The sequence below is a fragment of the Vanessa cardui genome, chromosome 16, assembly GCF_905220365.1.
Source record: "Vanessa cardui chromosome 16, ilVanCard2.1, whole genome shotgun sequence".
Lineage (NCBI taxonomy): Eukaryota > Metazoa > Arthropoda > Insecta > Lepidoptera > Nymphalidae > Vanessa > Vanessa cardui.
Window position 1 is genome coordinate 2514079 of NC_061138.1, and position 16850 is coordinate 2530928.

At 32.9% G+C, this 16850-nt stretch overlaps 12 non-coding genes across 12 annotated transcripts; 9 read left to right on the forward strand and 3 right to left on the reverse strand.

Annotated features, from left to right (window-relative positions):
• Positions 1-3689: 3689 nt before the first annotated feature.
• On the reverse strand, positions 3690-3762 carry Trnav-aac. The gene has a single exon. It is a non-coding gene; the product is annotated as a tRNA-Val (tRNA).
• A 628-nt stretch (positions 3763-4390) lies between these two features.
• Positions 4391-4463, forward strand: Trnav-cac. Its single transcript has one exon. It is a non-coding gene; the product is annotated as a tRNA-Val (tRNA).
• Positions 4464-4561: 98 nt separating this feature from the next.
• Positions 4562-4634, forward strand: Trnav-uac. The gene has a single exon. It is a non-coding gene; the product is annotated as a tRNA-Val (tRNA).
• Positions 4635-5741: 1107 nt separating this feature from the next.
• Trnav-aac lies at positions 5742-5814 on the forward strand. The gene has a single exon. It is a non-coding gene; the product is annotated as a tRNA-Val (tRNA).
• Positions 5815-10540: 4726 nt separating this feature from the next.
• On the forward strand, positions 10541-10613 carry Trnav-aac. The gene has a single exon. It is a non-coding gene; the product is annotated as a tRNA-Val (tRNA).
• Positions 10614-10709: 96 nt separating this feature from the next.
• Trnav-aac lies at positions 10710-10782 on the forward strand. The gene has a single exon. It is a non-coding gene; the product is annotated as a tRNA-Val (tRNA).
• Positions 10783-10878: 96 nt separating this feature from the next.
• Trnav-aac lies at positions 10879-10951 on the forward strand. Its single transcript has one exon. It is a non-coding gene; the product is annotated as a tRNA-Val (tRNA).
• Positions 10952-12935: 1984 nt separating this feature from the next.
• Positions 12936-13008, forward strand: Trnav-uac. Its single transcript has one exon. It is a non-coding gene; the product is annotated as a tRNA-Val (tRNA).
• A 516-nt stretch (positions 13009-13524) lies between these two features.
• Positions 13525-13597, reverse strand: Trnav-cac. Its single transcript has one exon. It is a non-coding gene; the product is annotated as a tRNA-Val (tRNA).
• A 1209-nt stretch (positions 13598-14806) lies between these two features.
• On the reverse strand, positions 14807-14879 carry Trnav-aac. The gene has a single exon. It is a non-coding gene; the product is annotated as a tRNA-Val (tRNA).
• Positions 14880-15821: 942 nt separating this feature from the next.
• Trnav-aac lies at positions 15822-15894 on the forward strand. The gene has a single exon. It is a non-coding gene; the product is annotated as a tRNA-Val (tRNA).
• A 260-nt stretch (positions 15895-16154) lies between these two features.
• Trnav-cac lies at positions 16155-16227 on the forward strand. The gene has a single exon. It is a non-coding gene; the product is annotated as a tRNA-Val (tRNA).
• Positions 16228-16850: the final 623 nt, after the last annotated feature.

The following is a 16850-nucleotide window of genomic DNA, read 5'->3' on the forward strand; positions in this document are numbered from 1 at the left end:
AGTTTTATTGAGAATAACCGTAACATTTTTTTTGAAATTTATTTTCAACGGAAATGCAAGTAAAATTATATAAATAAATAAGCTTATTTTACTAGACACGAAGAAGTTATCTAATGACATAAATAAGTTAAATTGAAGTTGAAGTTCTGGATTTCAGTTTCATTAAAATGGCATTGAGTTTTTCTATTAAAAATTTTTGGAAAGCAGTTCGGAGTTATGAAGTTGATAGATTTTTTACAAATGAAACTTTGCTAGTTGCTGCTTAGTTGCGCACTAAGATTGCCTTCAATCGTGTCAGTTTGCAGTTCCATTAAATTACGGAAGTAAATAGAAAAATACCTCTGTCAACTTAAATTTTCCATGAAGTTGGCCATAAGATTTTATTATTAAAGTCATTTTTAAGTTTTACATTTGAGTCTTTTCGTCTTAACAATATTACCAAGAATATTTAAATATAGGTCCATATTCTTTATTAAATTATTGGGACACAAACAAAACTTTAACCTTATTTTGGCCTACCGGTAGAATGAAACTTGGTTAGTCGAGGTGATGCAAACAACGTGTAAACTTGTTAGGGACACGTGTTTGTTGTCACACGGTTGCAAGCACGTAGCCTTTTTAGGCTAATAGCCATTTAAACAAGCTTTTATGACTTTTATGAGGAAATAAATTTTGAATATTATATATTGCAAAAAAAAACCGGTTATGAAAGTAAATTAGGTTTGAAACGACTGAATTTTTGAAACAGTATATATACATGTAAACCTTGCATTATTTTTTTTTATTATGTCCTATTTCCGGCAACCAACTAATATGGTGGCGGTAACAATAGCGTCAATTAGACTTGACTGCTCGTCCAACACAATCTTCATTTTAAAACTTAAATGCCGTTTTAATATTATCACACAACGTTAATAAATTGATTTGATAAGAAATTTAACCGACATTCATATAAACGCGTTGCTCGTCAGTTTGACTTGCTCTTGTATATCTTTGACTCACAGCACACTGAGTCGTACGTCTAATTAGTGGCATTTTTAAAAACGAAAATTCAACTGAGATTTAAGAGGACGCTCTTTGTAAAAAATATTTTTTTAAATTATTGTTAATGTATTTTATAAATATACTGTTACTCCAGAAACACCATATTTAAACGACATTCATTTCTTTTTTCATCGATATTATGTCAAACGCTATAATGAACAGCAGTAGAACATAGCATTCGAAAAGTTTAAATTATTATTAATTATTTGTGGCGTTAATTATGAAAATCCTTGTTTTTCACACGGCTTGTTCTCGTATCGAAATGCAAACAAAACTATTGATATACGCGGTACAAAAAAATATGAATAAGATTGTATATGTAACTACATTATTTCGCCCTACACTTAAATATTTAAATACTATGTTTTATGTAATATAATAAGTGTCCAGTTATTTCCGTTTTGTCCCAACAATTTTTTTTGTATTTTTGTTTATTTGTTTCTCATGTAAGTGATTTTCTTGTAAATCTTTTTGAGAAATAAAGATCTTTCAACCTATATCAAAAGACATTAAAATAATAAACGTATAGGTCTGAAAATTTTTAAGTATTTATACCAATTCGAAATCAATAGTAATAGTTATGAAAGCACAACGTCTGTCGGGTTCGCTAGTAACGATAAAACAGCAATTATTATATTTATTCGTTTTAGGTGATAAGCTATCTTTAGTAGTAAGCTTAAGTTACTCCTTTTGGAAGTCTTTAAAGGCCGTACACAGTCTCCTGCTCGTTTGCCCCCTTAAACACAAAAAAGGCTTCGTGGTGCAGCAGTTATCACGCCTACATTACGGTTTCATCCCGAGGCGATCATTATTGGACCCACGCGGAATATTTAAAACCAATATTTTGGAACGTTTACTAGTGTTTTAACGATTCAAACATTAACAAACTATATGTATACACTAAGCGATCTACTTCCGCAGAATTCGAATCACGTATGAGATTTACGTGATTCGCATTCTTCATTATTGACACAATAAAAAACGGTAAAAGGGGCTTTTTAACATCACAACTTTCGATGTTAAGATTTATTTTATTCCTACGTGACATTGGCGCAATAATCTGTGACCTATGGGCGCAACTAAAAGCCATTAAACTAAGAATTGAATTGAATACAGTGAAGCCTTGGGGCACCTTGGGCTTTGGGTTGGAAGCTTTCGGTTTAGAATTGTTTGATGAGTATCTTTTCAGATCAGTTTCTGAAATTGTAGAGTATATATATATAACTTCTTCAATAGTTTTCCCTTTGAAACCATTAAGGAAACACTGCGATACCATGGTGTGCCATCGTAGATCCGGAGGTTGTGGGCATTTCTCCGGAACAGTTTAATTCTCAGGGTGGTGGTGATGGGTAACTAGTCCGGTTTAGAGTGGGTTGCGGCCCAACGTCGGTTTCGTCAAGCTCCTGACTACCACTACCACCAAGCCTTCCCGAGAGGGTGGAATTTACAGAAGTTGGCCCGCTATGTCGAGGTCAGGACGCCGCTTATGGTAAATTCGATTAGAATGTTGAGATTGTCATTCACGATCTCTTAAACAGAGAACCTTTAATTCTACGTAGCCTATGAGTTTTAATTTTTTTGTTTTATGTGTAACAATATTGAAATGATTTTCAAAGTTAAGCCATTCACTCTGGAAGTTTCCGTGGTTTAGCGGTTACTTCCTGTGCTTAAAACCGAGAAGGCCCTCGATCCTGCGCGTAATTATTTATTTTATCAATCAAAGTCTACAAGTGTTGATTTCTTGGTGCTGTCTTATTCTTCCAGGAATTTTATTAATGCTGACTTCTGTCAAGGTCTGCCTTCTAAGAGTATTGCATCGTACACAGTCTTTATGGTCATCCTGTCTTAGACCACTGGCTCTCATCTTCTGCTTCACGATATCCAGCCATCACTTCCTTCGACGCCCGAAAGGGCAAGTTCCAGATACAAACGTATCAAGGCACTTCCTTCCGACATATAACTTAGATCGACGCGCAACATGCCTATTCAACTTCAAACAAATAAAATATACTAGCATATTTTATTCTGTTTGTTTCTTTTAACTTCAAATAAAATATCAAGTAATCTTTTTTAGACATTTTGTTTTCACAATCATAAAATTCCTATTCGAAAAGAATGGTTAAGAGTTACAGCAATTAAATGAAATTTAAAAGGCAATTCCAGTTGTCGGGGCATTATGCGAATTTAGCATAATCTGTTACATGGAATTAAAATTACTCGAGAAACGTTGCTTTACACCACTTCAGCGATCATTATAATTTTACGTTTTAGAACTGCATTAATTAATGTAATATCTACATCAAAATAGTTTGTGTTAATTAACGTGGTAATTGTGTGGTGTTGTAATTAAAATACCTTTAATTATAGTGATTCATTTGTAAGGCTTTTAGTTTGGAGTCAATGAAGATAAACGTGTATTCTGTTACAAAAAAGTGTAACCACGTGAATAAACCGGTGACGTAATTTGATACCTTCTGAAATAAAGCGTAACATTTAAAATGCGATCGAATATAAATACCTCAAGAAAATAATTCTAAAAACAATGCTTGCATTTGTAACTAACAAATTATTGCCATTCTAGTTCACAAAGCTTTGAGACAAGGATATACTCGGATATAATTGTCATTCTTCGCTTATCCAAAAAAAGTTTCCGCCCGGGATCGAACCGGGGGCCTTCTGCGTGTTAGGCAGATGTGATAACCGCTACGCCACGGAAACTTGAAGAAGATATTTTTAATTCTGGAACTAATCAAATATTGCTTATCAAGAGACAAAAATACCTAAAATCTGTCAAGACACGAAAGAAAACAGCAATGTTTTCACTTGAAATCGATTGGGAGTCAAGCCTTCATGGGAATAGTACTATTCAATGCATTTATATAAAATTCTTATAATATAACAAAACTATAAGTTGTCAAAGTAGTCTCCAATAAAAATATTTTTAAATTAAACTTTATAAGCACGCCTTTATCTTTAATAATTTTCGGTAAACGTATAAACAAAACAAAGGAGTATTTTTGTTTACTTTCTGAAAGAAAACGTGTTACAATTAAATAAGCTGCATGTATCAACCTTGGGAAAAAATTTCAAAATATGATTTACATTTGAAACTAATTAAGTATTGTTTTGCTAAGACATAAAGATTTTGGGCACAAACCTGGGCATCGCCGATTCATGTGCTTGAGTAGATTTAAAAACACATTGTACAAATTAATTGTTTCACATGATAAATATATAATTGCTTTGAATAAATTGCTAAACTTCTATGAAATAATAAATATTAGATTCTGTTTCTATGAAATAATAGATATTTGAATAGTTTCAGACTTGATAAAGACTTCTTCAAGTTTCCGTAGTGTAGTGATTATCACATCTGCCTCACACGCAGAATGCCCCCGGTTCGACCCCGGGCGGAAACATTAGTTTTGTCTATAGAAGCCTATCAATTTTTTTATTTCTTTGTTTCTTATTTAAAAATATTGAAATATTTTTTAAAGTTAAGCCATTCACTCTGGAGGTTTCCGTGGTGTAGTGGTTATCACGTCTGCCTTACACGCAGAAGGCCCCCGGTTCGAGCCCGGGCGGAAACATTGTTTTGTATCTTCCTTGTTTCAAAGCTTTGTATAATAGACTGACAATAATTTGTTAGTTACAAAAGCAAGCCTTGTTTTTAAAAATATTTTCTTGCGGTATTTATATTAGATCGACATTTTAAATGTTATGCTTTGTTACAGATAGTAAGACACAAATTAGATGTAGCATCAGAAAATGCAATGGAATGAAAATAAAACCGATTAGTGCCGATTTACACAACCAATAGAAAAAGCTCCCTATCGCGCCATTCGACGCTATTCGTCGCTATAGATTCACACGTCAGAGAAAGCAAGTGCATGTACATCGACGCATCAAATTGACGAATATATTAGGTCATATGATATTACAAGTTACTACGTTTGTGCAAAGATCATATTCGCGTGAGAAATAAATATTGATAATTTGGGATAGCGTACTTAATTCGGATGTGATCGGTTTTACGAATTTTGCCGATGCGACATCTAAGTTGTGTCGTACTATACGTCATTGTTATGTTCACGTGGGTAGACATTTTTGTAACAGGATACACTTTTATCTTTATTTACTCCAAACTAAAAGCCTAACAACTGAATCTCTATAATTAAAGGAATTTTAATTACAACACCGCACAATTATCACGTTAATTAACACAAACTATTTTGATGTAGATATTATATTAATTAATGCAGTTCTAAAACGTAAAATTATAATGATCGCAGAAGTGGTGTAAGCAACGTTCAATTTTAGTTCACGTCGGGGTCACTACTTTAGAGTAATCCTTTATGGTGATAGTTACGGGATGTAGAAATAATATGCGAGACTTCTTAGTTAACACGTTTATTTGTCGCTACAGTTGGTAAGCGAGTGAACTTTCAGAGATGTCGCGCTAACATTTATACTAAACACAAAATATATACTAAGCACTATTTGTACCCCTGTTGTACATGTAACAGATTATGCTAAATTCGCATAATGCCCCGACAACTGGAATGGCCTTTTAAATTTCATTTAATCGCTGTATTGTAACTCTTAACCATTCTTTTATAGGAATTTTATTTCAATTTTTTGATTATGAAAACAAATAGTCTATAAAAAAAATTAATTGGTATTTTTTTGGACTGGAAGTTTCCGTGGTGTAGCGGTTATCACATCTGCCTAACGCGCAGAAGGCCCTCGGTTCGATCCCGGCTGGAAACATAAAACTTTTTTAAAGTTTGGTAAAAAAAAAAAAAAATTTGATACTAATGAATTAAACAATTATGTGAATATAAACAAGCTTTAAAAATCGTATGAAATGAACTGATGTAGTATTTATGATTATAACATAAATGATTTTATTTTACAAACAGTAAACCACATGAAATAAATAAGGGATCTCAGTTGATTTCGAAATGAATTTTATTCCGGATATATAACTTTAATTAGACTAGGGCATATTAAAATGAAAACAAAACACATTCGGAAATCAAACCTGATTACTTTGTTTATTTCATCTTTTATTAGAAGTAACTTAAAATACTGCTCAATGCCATGGAATACGTTTTATGAAATCCATAAAAATATTGGATAGAGTACAGAAAAAGTTTCAAAAGTATTTGTAATAAAACAAGTAAGTAACAAAAACAATAATAAAAGTTATTTGAATACATTCTCTGAATTGCTAAAACATTAGAACACGAGTACTCAGTTTTCAAACGCGAACTTAGATATGACGGCGCCTTTAAATAGGGCCCTTAAAACTTATAACAATAAATATTATTATAAGTTTTAAGGGTTTGTAAATACAAAGAGGCTGATATAGATATAGTTAGTGTTAAAAATAAATCTTACAAAGTTAAATTAATATTTCGACATATAGGAATATTAATTTAATTAACTACTATTCGATATATCATCTTTATTTTACAAATTTTGTTCAAGTTTCGGTTAAACATACATATGTTAAATTTGTAAAAAAGGTTTCTCCCAACTTTTATTGGGACTAAAGAATAAAACGAAAATTAATTTATTTATTTATCTAAGTAATGTGAAATCGCTTAACACCACACAATCGGTCTTATCTTTGTGTTATGAATAAAACCTAGTTAATAATACATTATTTCATTAAAAAGCAAACTGTTTCTAATAAAATTCCCATTATAGATCTGTTACAGAAAGAGTTATATTAAAGCAATAAAAATGAAATTTTATAAAGCCATTACCAGTTATCGGGATGTTATGCGACTTAAACAGAATCTGTTATAAAAAAAAAATATCCGAGTAAGGAAACTCCTTACTACTTCAGAGGTTTTATAATTTTAAGATTTAGAATTGCAATAATTAATATAAACAATAAAATTGTTTGTAAATCAGTTGTTACTCTTTTTCAACATTTAAAAAGGACAAAGTCAAGTTAGTTAAATACAATTATTTAAAATAATATATCCTGCTTGGAAGTCAACAGGTATTAACTCTACGCTTTTTTATCATCTATATAATCTTGTATCGAATAATATGCCTTTTTTACCAACGTATTTTTTACAAACGATTTGAATTTATGAAACGGCAAGTTAAAAATGTCTGCGGAATTTTATTATAGAAACGGATACCTTGCCCCAGAAGGATTTATTGACTTTGCGGAGTCGGAAACTTGACGTTATAAGCTTAACCTTACTTCTAGTGCACATACAATGATTTTATTTATCACTGTCAAAGTGACCAATATTACTGTGAATATACTCGTACATAATAGTGTTGTAAATATACTGTGACGCAACAGTGGGTATTCCTACTTTGTTAAAAACATCCCGAAGAGAGTCACTAGCGCCAAGATGATAAATAGATCGGATTGCTCTCTTTTGTAAAATAAAGACAGATTCAATATCTGCAGCGTTACTCCAAAGTAATATGCCATATAACATAATACTGTGAAAATAACCAAAATATACTAAACGAGCGGTATCAACATCAGTTAGTTGCCTAACTTTTCTAACCGCGTATGCTGCGGAGCTGAGTCTTCCTGTTAGGGATGATAAATAAGGACTCCACTGAAGTTTGGAATCCAATTCTATTCCCAAGAACACCGTAGTATCGGCTACATCAAGATGGTCACAGTTTAAAGATATATTATAATTTTGATTTCTAACATATGGTAGGGTAAAAACTACACATCTGTGTAGTAACCACCAAGTCGAGCAAAAAAGCGGCACGGCCGTACCATCCTTTTCTCGAAGCAATTCAGGCCATTTTCGACCCCCTGTAACTTCGTTGTGGATAAAACTAGAAGACTGAATTTTCAGTAACAATGCAGGCATGGTAAAGACACGGTATATTTCAAATTTCATTCAAATTTGAACCAGTAGCTTAAGAATTATAACGGGTCAAAGTTTCTTAATTTTGTCACTCACTCACTGACTGACTCACCGATCATCAAAATTCTAAGGCACTTCTAGCAGACCTAGAAGCTTCAAATTTGGAATATAAGTAGTGTTTCGTGTATGAATCAAGGAAAAACTAAAATATTTAATAGAATGATAAAATTAAAAAAAAAAATTAAAAATACGAAGGAAGATTATTTATTATATTATTATAATAACAATATAATAAATTTATTATATTAATAAGCTTTCAAAAATGTTTGTTAATTGTGTAATTGCGTTCTCATCTAATGCACACAGATCATTCCAAGACCAGACTAAACTATGACCATGTTTCTTTACATTTCCAAAGACCGCTTTTCCTGTATTTATTTATTATTTTTTAATTTATTTTATAATATTATTGATTATTTGGATATTACATATTATTTTTTTTAATAATAAAATTAATATTATTAATAATAGTATATATAATTAATATTAATATACATTTTAATATTTTAATGTATTAATTACATAAAATATGGATATCGGTTCTGCAGTATTCACATCCGGTCAAGCTTACGTGGCACTTTCGAGAGTTAGAAGTCTGGGCGGTTTACACCAACCTTTATTAACATAAGAATTAACAACATTAAATGTTTAAATATATATATACAAATATGAACTAAAACTAGTTACTGTATAAATCTTGACCGCGTGGAATTGTGGCAAGAATGCTAGCAGCATTTCCCCGTTGAATCGCAATTCCGATCCTCTGGGCAAAAAACGAACCAGCCCTCCTGTCACCAGTGGAGGCAATGAAGCGAGGTGTTATACTTTTGATGAAGCTTTTTGCACCACTACTCCAAGGCGTTTCGACAGCAAATGGAACAAAAAAGTAATTAGACATAATACACGAATATTTAGTTATTTTTTTGGCTTCAGCTTTTTCCGCAGCGGCACTGGCTCTTAACATTGTTTCTCGGATATGAGATGGGGCCAACGTGTCAACACATGTAGCGTCCCACACAAGGGCCCGACCTCGTTCCCAGGGAACCAATGTTAATCCATCAGGTCTCTTACCATCATCACGACTAATTCCACGAGGCTCAGTAAGAGCAGGAACGTCGATGGTGGCAAGAGCCCTTTTTATTATTTTTACACCTAATTAACATCGACTTTGGAAGTGTTAAAGCGCAGGAATCCTCAATTTGTCAATACAACAGAGTAAAAAGCATTTACCGTCCAGATTTGTCAAAAATTTTAACATCAATGCCTCCCAGAAAAACACATAGAGACAGGGAGTGGGCTCTTAGAAAAACTATAGCTGAAGCTCAAGAAGTAGTACCGGAAAAGAGAAAACGGAAGCCCTATCTACAAAAATAAGAAAAGTTAATATGTCAGAGAGAGGGCTTCAAGAAAATTCGTTGCTGGTAGATATAAGTAGAAGGTACCGAAAAGAAAAAAAGTAGAATTGTCTACTAACTACAATAAGAAATGAGATCCCATCAAAAACAATACGCATAAAAACACGTATTAACTAAATTATTTAGTGCGATGACCAAGTCAATATATTTATATAAAACATTAAAAAAATTTAAGATTGAGATGCGTCACTATAAGATGCTGTCAATTATTACGTAACAACTTAATGCTTCGAGTACTGAGATTCCAGTCACAATTGATTTTCAATTGTTATGGACCACGATCGTGGTCTTAGGGAGTGGACGTATTAAGACAGGAAGTCGCTTAAGTATTACATGGATAAGACTTGGTATTACATGGATCTCACAACTTTTTACCGTAGAACAACTGAGTTGCGAGACTTGGTTTTTTTGACAAGTATTGTTTTTGATGGGATTTTGTTTTTGAGCATTCAAAACTAAATTATTTCCTGTAAACCAAACGTGTATCTATGATAATGCACCGTTCACATCGTCATGGTCAGTTTTTTCCTGTCAACCTTAAAAATCAGTGAAGTATCGTCAGCAAACAACACTATATCACAAATACCTTTAACATAGAAAGGAAGATCATTTATATATACTAGAAATAGAAAGGGTCTCAAAATTGAACCTTGTGGAACTATCCAGAAGATTTTATTCCATTAATGAAAACTTGCTAGATTCTTTGATTTAAGTATGAAGCAATGAGAGTAATGAGCTTTACCTTTATTATATTTGAGCTTATAAAGAAGCGTTTCGTGTTCTTCACAATCAATTGCTTTAGATAAATCACAGAATACTCCAATAGCATTTTGTGGTTTTGCATCGCAAATATATTTGAGAAGTGCTATTCCCGCATCAGTTGTCGAGCGACCTTTTCTAAAACCGAATTGATCACCATGAAAAATAAAGCATTTGTAATGAAATTAAAAACTATTTTACTTAGTATTTAATAGTCTAGATTCAACAGACAGGCTAAAGTTTGCGAATGCGAATCTATAAACATGTGTATTGTTACAAAGATTCGTACTTAATAAAAAAATATTATATGCTTTACATTTTGAACATGTTAACTGAATGTAGTAACTACGAGAAGAGGATTAAAAAATGGTCTTCAATTTTAAGCTAGTAATTCTGGAAGTTTCCGTAGTGTAGCGGTTATCACATCTGCCTAACACGCAGAAGGCCCCCGGTTCGACCCCGGGCGGAAACATAATTTTTGAGTATCGAAGCCTGGCAGTTTTTATTTCTTTGTCATCTGTGTAACAATATTGAAATGATTTGTAAAGTTAAGCCATTCACTCCGTAAGTTTCCGTGGTGTAGCGGTTATCACATCTGCCTAACACGCAGAAGGCCCCCGGTTCGACCCCGGGCGGAAACATAACTTTTTTATATGGAAGCCAGCCAGTTTTTACTTCTTTGTATTCTGTGTAGAAATATTTACATGATTTTAAAAATTGAGTCGGTCTCTCTGGAAGTTTCCGTGGTGTAGCGGTTATCACGTCTGCCTAACACGCAGAAGGCCCCCGGTTCGACCCCGGGCGGAAACAAAACTTTTGAGTATTGAAGCCAATTAGTTTTTATTTCTTTATCATCTGTGTAGCAATATTTAAATGATTTTCAAAATTAAGTCGGTCTCTGGTAGTTTCCGTTGTTTAGTGGTTATCACATCTGCCTCACACGAAAAAGCCCCCTGATTCGACCCCGGGCGGAAACATAATATTTTCCTATGGAAGCCTGTCAATTTTTACTTCTTTGTAATATGTGTAGCAATAATTAAATGATTTTCAAATTTAAGACATGCACTCTGGAAGTTTCCGTGGTGATGGCGGCAGATGTGATAACCACTATCACATCTGCATCACACGCAGAAGGCCCCCAGTTCGACCCCGGGCGGAAACAAAACTTTTGAGTATCGAAGCCTATCAGTTTCTTTTTCTTTTGTCATCTGTGTAGCTATATTTAAATGATTTTCAAATTGAAAAAAAATCTTATCTTATTTTTACATTTAAAAGGTTCATACTAAAATTCCTAACGAAACGGTTAATATTTATACTACAGCAATAAAATGAAACCGAAAAGGCTATATCACTCATCTTATTTAGTATTATCTATTATATAAAATTTAAAATTGACGAGTAATGAAACTTTACATTACTTTTAGTTCATTTTAATTTTATACTTTAGAATTGCAGTAATTAATATATTATTTAATATATCTTAACGTGGTGATTGTGCGGTGTTATCGTTCAATATTGTTTTAATTGTCGAGATTCAGCAGCCAGGCTTTTAGTTCGGAGTGATCCTTTAACAATTGTCATGTTACAAAATCGTGTACATATTTTAAAAGGCCTATGGCATAATATTTGAAGATTTGATCGAAAATAAATACTGCAGGAAATAAAAAATTCAAATAATGCATTTGAATTAAATTAAAAATATAATAATAAAATTAAATTAGTACAAAAATTTGGTGGGCTCAAACTTGGGAACACTGATTTTTAAGGTATTTTAGTTGTTATAAGAATGCGTGGACCACAATTAATTTATACAATGTACAATTAAATCCTGGACTTTCATCAAGTACTACTAGCGCGCACTGGTAACTTTTGCCACGGTGATTGTTTCGTCACTCTTGTCGAGTCCATGAATATGTATGGAGGTGCGCGCACATTACGACGTGACGTTTGTGTCTGCATCTGTACATATTCAAGGACTTGACAAGAGTGACGAAACAGTCACCGTGACAAAAGTTACTAGTGCGCGCTAGTTCTAACAGTTGATGTTTTATTTTAAACAAAACGTAAAATATTTCAATTTTACTTCGTATAAAATGATGAAGCCTTGAAATTTTTATAGGAAATCTCTTTCCATTTACATCAACACTCTGAATCCGATTGCTCAAATATGAAATCAAAAATCTGAGTGCAGTTTTAAGGTTTAAAAAAAAAGCAAACCGTTTTTTTTGTTGAAATCATAACATCTTAAAATTAAATATTATTCTCTTAATTCCAAAGAACCGACATAAGTAAAGTCAGGAAGAAAGTTCCACACGGGCTTGAGATTAGAATAACGTGGAAGATTTTGTTGGGCTTAAAGTTTTAATACTTTTCATATATTAACATTACTACGTCTAAAGAATAAAACTTTAATTAAGTGAGCTTCTTATCTATGCGTGTTTTGTTGGAACAATTCTAAAATGTATAGAAAAAAATATATTTGGCGTGTCTCAAATAACTTATTTAAATTTAAATTTTTTGTCCTCGTGCATTTTTTTATTACAAATTTATTGCAAAGTATCATATACCAAATAATAATAAAAAAAACTATTTAAATAGGAGTCTGTTCAGTTATCATATCTGCCTCATGCAAAAGGTAATCCGGTTCGATCCCGGGTTGAAACTATACGTTAAGAAATTACGTCAAGAAATTACAGTCTCCAATTAATTAATCGAAGTCTGTCAGCTTATATTTCTCTGTGTTGTATGTAGCAATATTTAAATGATTTTCTAATTTGAGCCCGTCAGTCTGTAAGTTTCCGTGGTGTAGCTGTTATCACATCTGCCTTACATGCAGAAGGCCCCCGGTTCGACCCCGGGCGGAAACATTGCTTTTGTCAATTACTACTAGTCGGTTTTTGAGTATTGATGTTGATTCCAGGTAAGTAATGTTGAAGTGATTTTTAAATTAAAGGCAGTCATTCTGGAACTTTCCAAGATCTTATATGCAGAATATTCCTGGTTTGATTTCAGGTGAAAACGTTTCTTTGATCTATTAGAAGTATTCGGACTCTACTCTGCCTGACAGTAAGTGGTTGTATAGTTCAAATGAGAAGAGCTAGTACAGTCAAAAAGATTGAACTGCCTCTGTCGCACTCGTCATTCTGACCCAATGATAATGATACCACTTCATGCGTCGTTTGAAGGAGTTTAAAGGAAGAAGGTATCAGGAAGGCATCTGAAATAACAATTCACATTTTAAACTATTGTCCAATTGTTAAAAACTGCAAGAGATATGGCTTGCGTTTGAAACTCGTTAAGTATTGTCTTTGCAGTCAAAAAGCTTTGAGATAGAGAAGATATACACGGATAGAATTGTGTCAGGTTTTTGTTGTCAAAAACAATGTTTCCGCCCGGGGTCGAACCGGGGGCCTTCTGCGTGTGAGGCAGATGTGATAACCAATACACCACGGAAACATTGAAGTTGTTTCGATTAAATTTAGAACTAAACAAATATTGCTTATCAAGCTAACTAAAAATAGCCAAAACCTGACAGTCCTTGATTGACAAAAGATTTTCTACTCAGGGTAGAACTGAGGGCCATCTACATTTTAGGTTAGGTTAGATGTAATAACCGGTACAGCAATTTTCATGTAAGACTTTTCATACCATTACAAAAATATTACTCGCCTACAATGTTTTAAAAATTTTACTCGATTTATACGCGTTACAGTCAGGTCTATACTGGTCGGCCACTACTATGAATAGTTACCACACTTTCGTTTAGTTGGCTATCCTCAGTCACACATACAACTTCCAGAGAAGTCGTGTGTGTGAACATTCCCTTACCTCGAAAATCATGTAAAATCGTTGGTATAGAATTGTCTCTTTGTGTCAGTTTTACGGTCCCAAAGGATTGTGACAGCGATCAGAAAATGCATATATGTTTGCGTGCAAATTACGCAATGTCGTATGACCTGCGTATTAGGTTAGTCCCTTGAGATCAGCCGCCGGGATCGAAATCGTTTTGGGAGATACAATCATGTCATACATCATCATATTGTTCTTACCTTACCTATTTTTTATATTATTCGACAATACTTTTCAGAATCTCACCAATCAAATTTTTTTTATGACTAGAATCAGTTCTATTTGTAACATATAATAGCACAGATTAGGAACTAGTTGTTAGTTATTTAAGATATTTTTGTTAAATAGTAAATTATGGGACTAATTAGTATATTTTCGTGTTAGTGTAAATTATGAAATTATATGGAGATATCACATTTAAGTTTTGATTTTCATTTTTATTAATTTTATAATAAGCTTTTATGTTCTGTTTTAGTTATGTCTTAATTCTTAAATTTATGTTTTATATAGGTTAGTTTGGCTTTAATTTTATTTACAAATATAAAGATGTATTACCTCGAATGTCACCCATGTTAAATATTATTTTTAAGTGTTTTGTAAGTATTGCTGCACAGATGACAAATAAATAAAAACTGTCATTCTTTGATAGACAAAAGTTATGTTTTTATGTTTCTGCCCGGGGTCGAAAGGGGGCCTTCTGCGTGTGCGGCAGATGTGATAACCGCTACACCACGGAAACTTCCAGAGTGAGAGGCTTAACTTTGAAAATCATTTCAATTAAAATAAATAAAAACTGGCTTCCATAGACAAAAGTTATGTTTCTCCCCAGGGTCGAACCGGGGGCCTTCTGCGTGTTAGGCAGATGTGATAACCGCTACACCACGGAAACTTCCAGAGTGAGAGGCTTAGTTGCTGGATGATAAAGGGCTGAAGTCCTATGTAACACTCTTTGCTCAATAAGAAAATTTTTGAATTCATGTGATGTAAATTGCCGGCCATTATCTGATATTAAAATGTTAGGAGCTCCAAAAATTGAGAAAAGATCTTTTAATTTTTCTATGCACCACGAACTTCTAATAGTTATCGTAGGTAGTTATTTCAACCCATTTAGAATATGAGTCTACGATGACAAATAGGCAATGTCCATAAATTGGTCCAGCAAAATCAGTATGTGTTGGTGTGTTTCAACTTTTTTAGATTCGTTTAATTGTAATGCATGACCTACACGATTTAACTTTATTTTCTATATCTTTATCGCTATTTCTCCAATAAACAAAACTTAGAGCCAACAATTTCATATTAACGTCACCAATATATCCAGTATATAACTCGTTTAACATAATATCTCTCAAACTTTTTGGAATAAGTACTCGTGTACCTTTAAATATGCAGCCATCTTGCATTGTTAGCTCATTATCATTATTTTATTAGTGCTTGTAAAATCGGTTGTAATTCTTCGTCTTTGTAATTGTTTCAGATTTAATTTTCTCTATGCTAATTTGTAAGATACTTATCTGCTGTAATTGATATATACTGTGTTGGTATGATAGTTGCTTGATATATACTCTTTTACTCTCATTGCTCTGTTCGACAGGAAATCTAGATAAATAATCAACATTTGAATGTCTTTCTGAACTTCTGTATTCGATTTCATAATCAAACCCAGACAAAAAGTGAGCATATTGAAACAATCTCATAGTACTCGTTGTAGGCAAGGTTTTATGTGGATGGAAAATTGCTGTGAGTGGTTTGTGATCCGTAACTAAAAGTCTACCAGTTTTTATTTATTTTAATTGAAATGATTTTCAAAGTTAAGCCTCTTACTCTGGAAGTTTCCGTGGTGTAGCGGTTATCACATCTGCCTAACACGCAGAAGGCCCCCGGTTCGATCCCGGGCGGAAACATGAGTTTTGTCTATGGATGCTTACCAGTTTTTATTTCTTTGTATCATATGTAACAATATTGAATTTCAAAGTTAAGCCATTCACTCTGTAAGTTTCCGTGGTTTAGCGATTATCACATCTGCCTAACACCCAGAAGGGCCCCGGTTCGACCCCGGGCGGAAACATAACTTTTGTGTATGGAAGCCTATCAGGTTTTATTTGTTTATGTTTCGTGTAGCAATATTTAAAAGATTTTCAAATTTAAACCACTTGCTCTAGAAGTTTCCGTGGTGTAGCGGCTATCACATCTGCCTCACGTGCAGAAGTCCCCCGGTTCGATCCCGGGCGGAAACATAAGTTTTATCTATCAGAGCCTATCAGTTTTTAGTTATTTTTGTATTTTGTGTATTAGTATTTGAATTTTTGTCAAATTTAAGCCGGTCACTCTTGAAGTTTTTGTGATGATCCCGGGCGGAAACAAGTTTTTATTAATCGAAACCTGATAGTTTTATATTTCTTAGTGTTCTAAGTAGCATTTTGAAATTGTTAATATATCTAAACTATTTAATCTCGAAATTAGTATTTTTGTCACTTGGTAAGTAGAATATCAAATATCAGAAAATTATGGTTGCATTAAAAAAATGTATAGCTAAAGTATTTGACCTATCTAAAAGGGAAATTTATTATTATTAGTTTAATGTTTTATTTTAAATTCTAAGATAACTTATTTACAATACAGATATGCAAATATATATATATATATATATATATATATATATATATATATATATATATATATATATATATATATATATATTTATATAAATATATATGAGGGTTTTTGAAGAATTGAGTCCAAAACATTTGTGGCAACATCTGGAGTTCCACAGGGCTCCTGTCTGGGTCCCACATTATTTGTTCTTTTTATTACTAAAGATGCCAATACTTTTTTAAAGTTTTGTGTAAATAAAATTTAG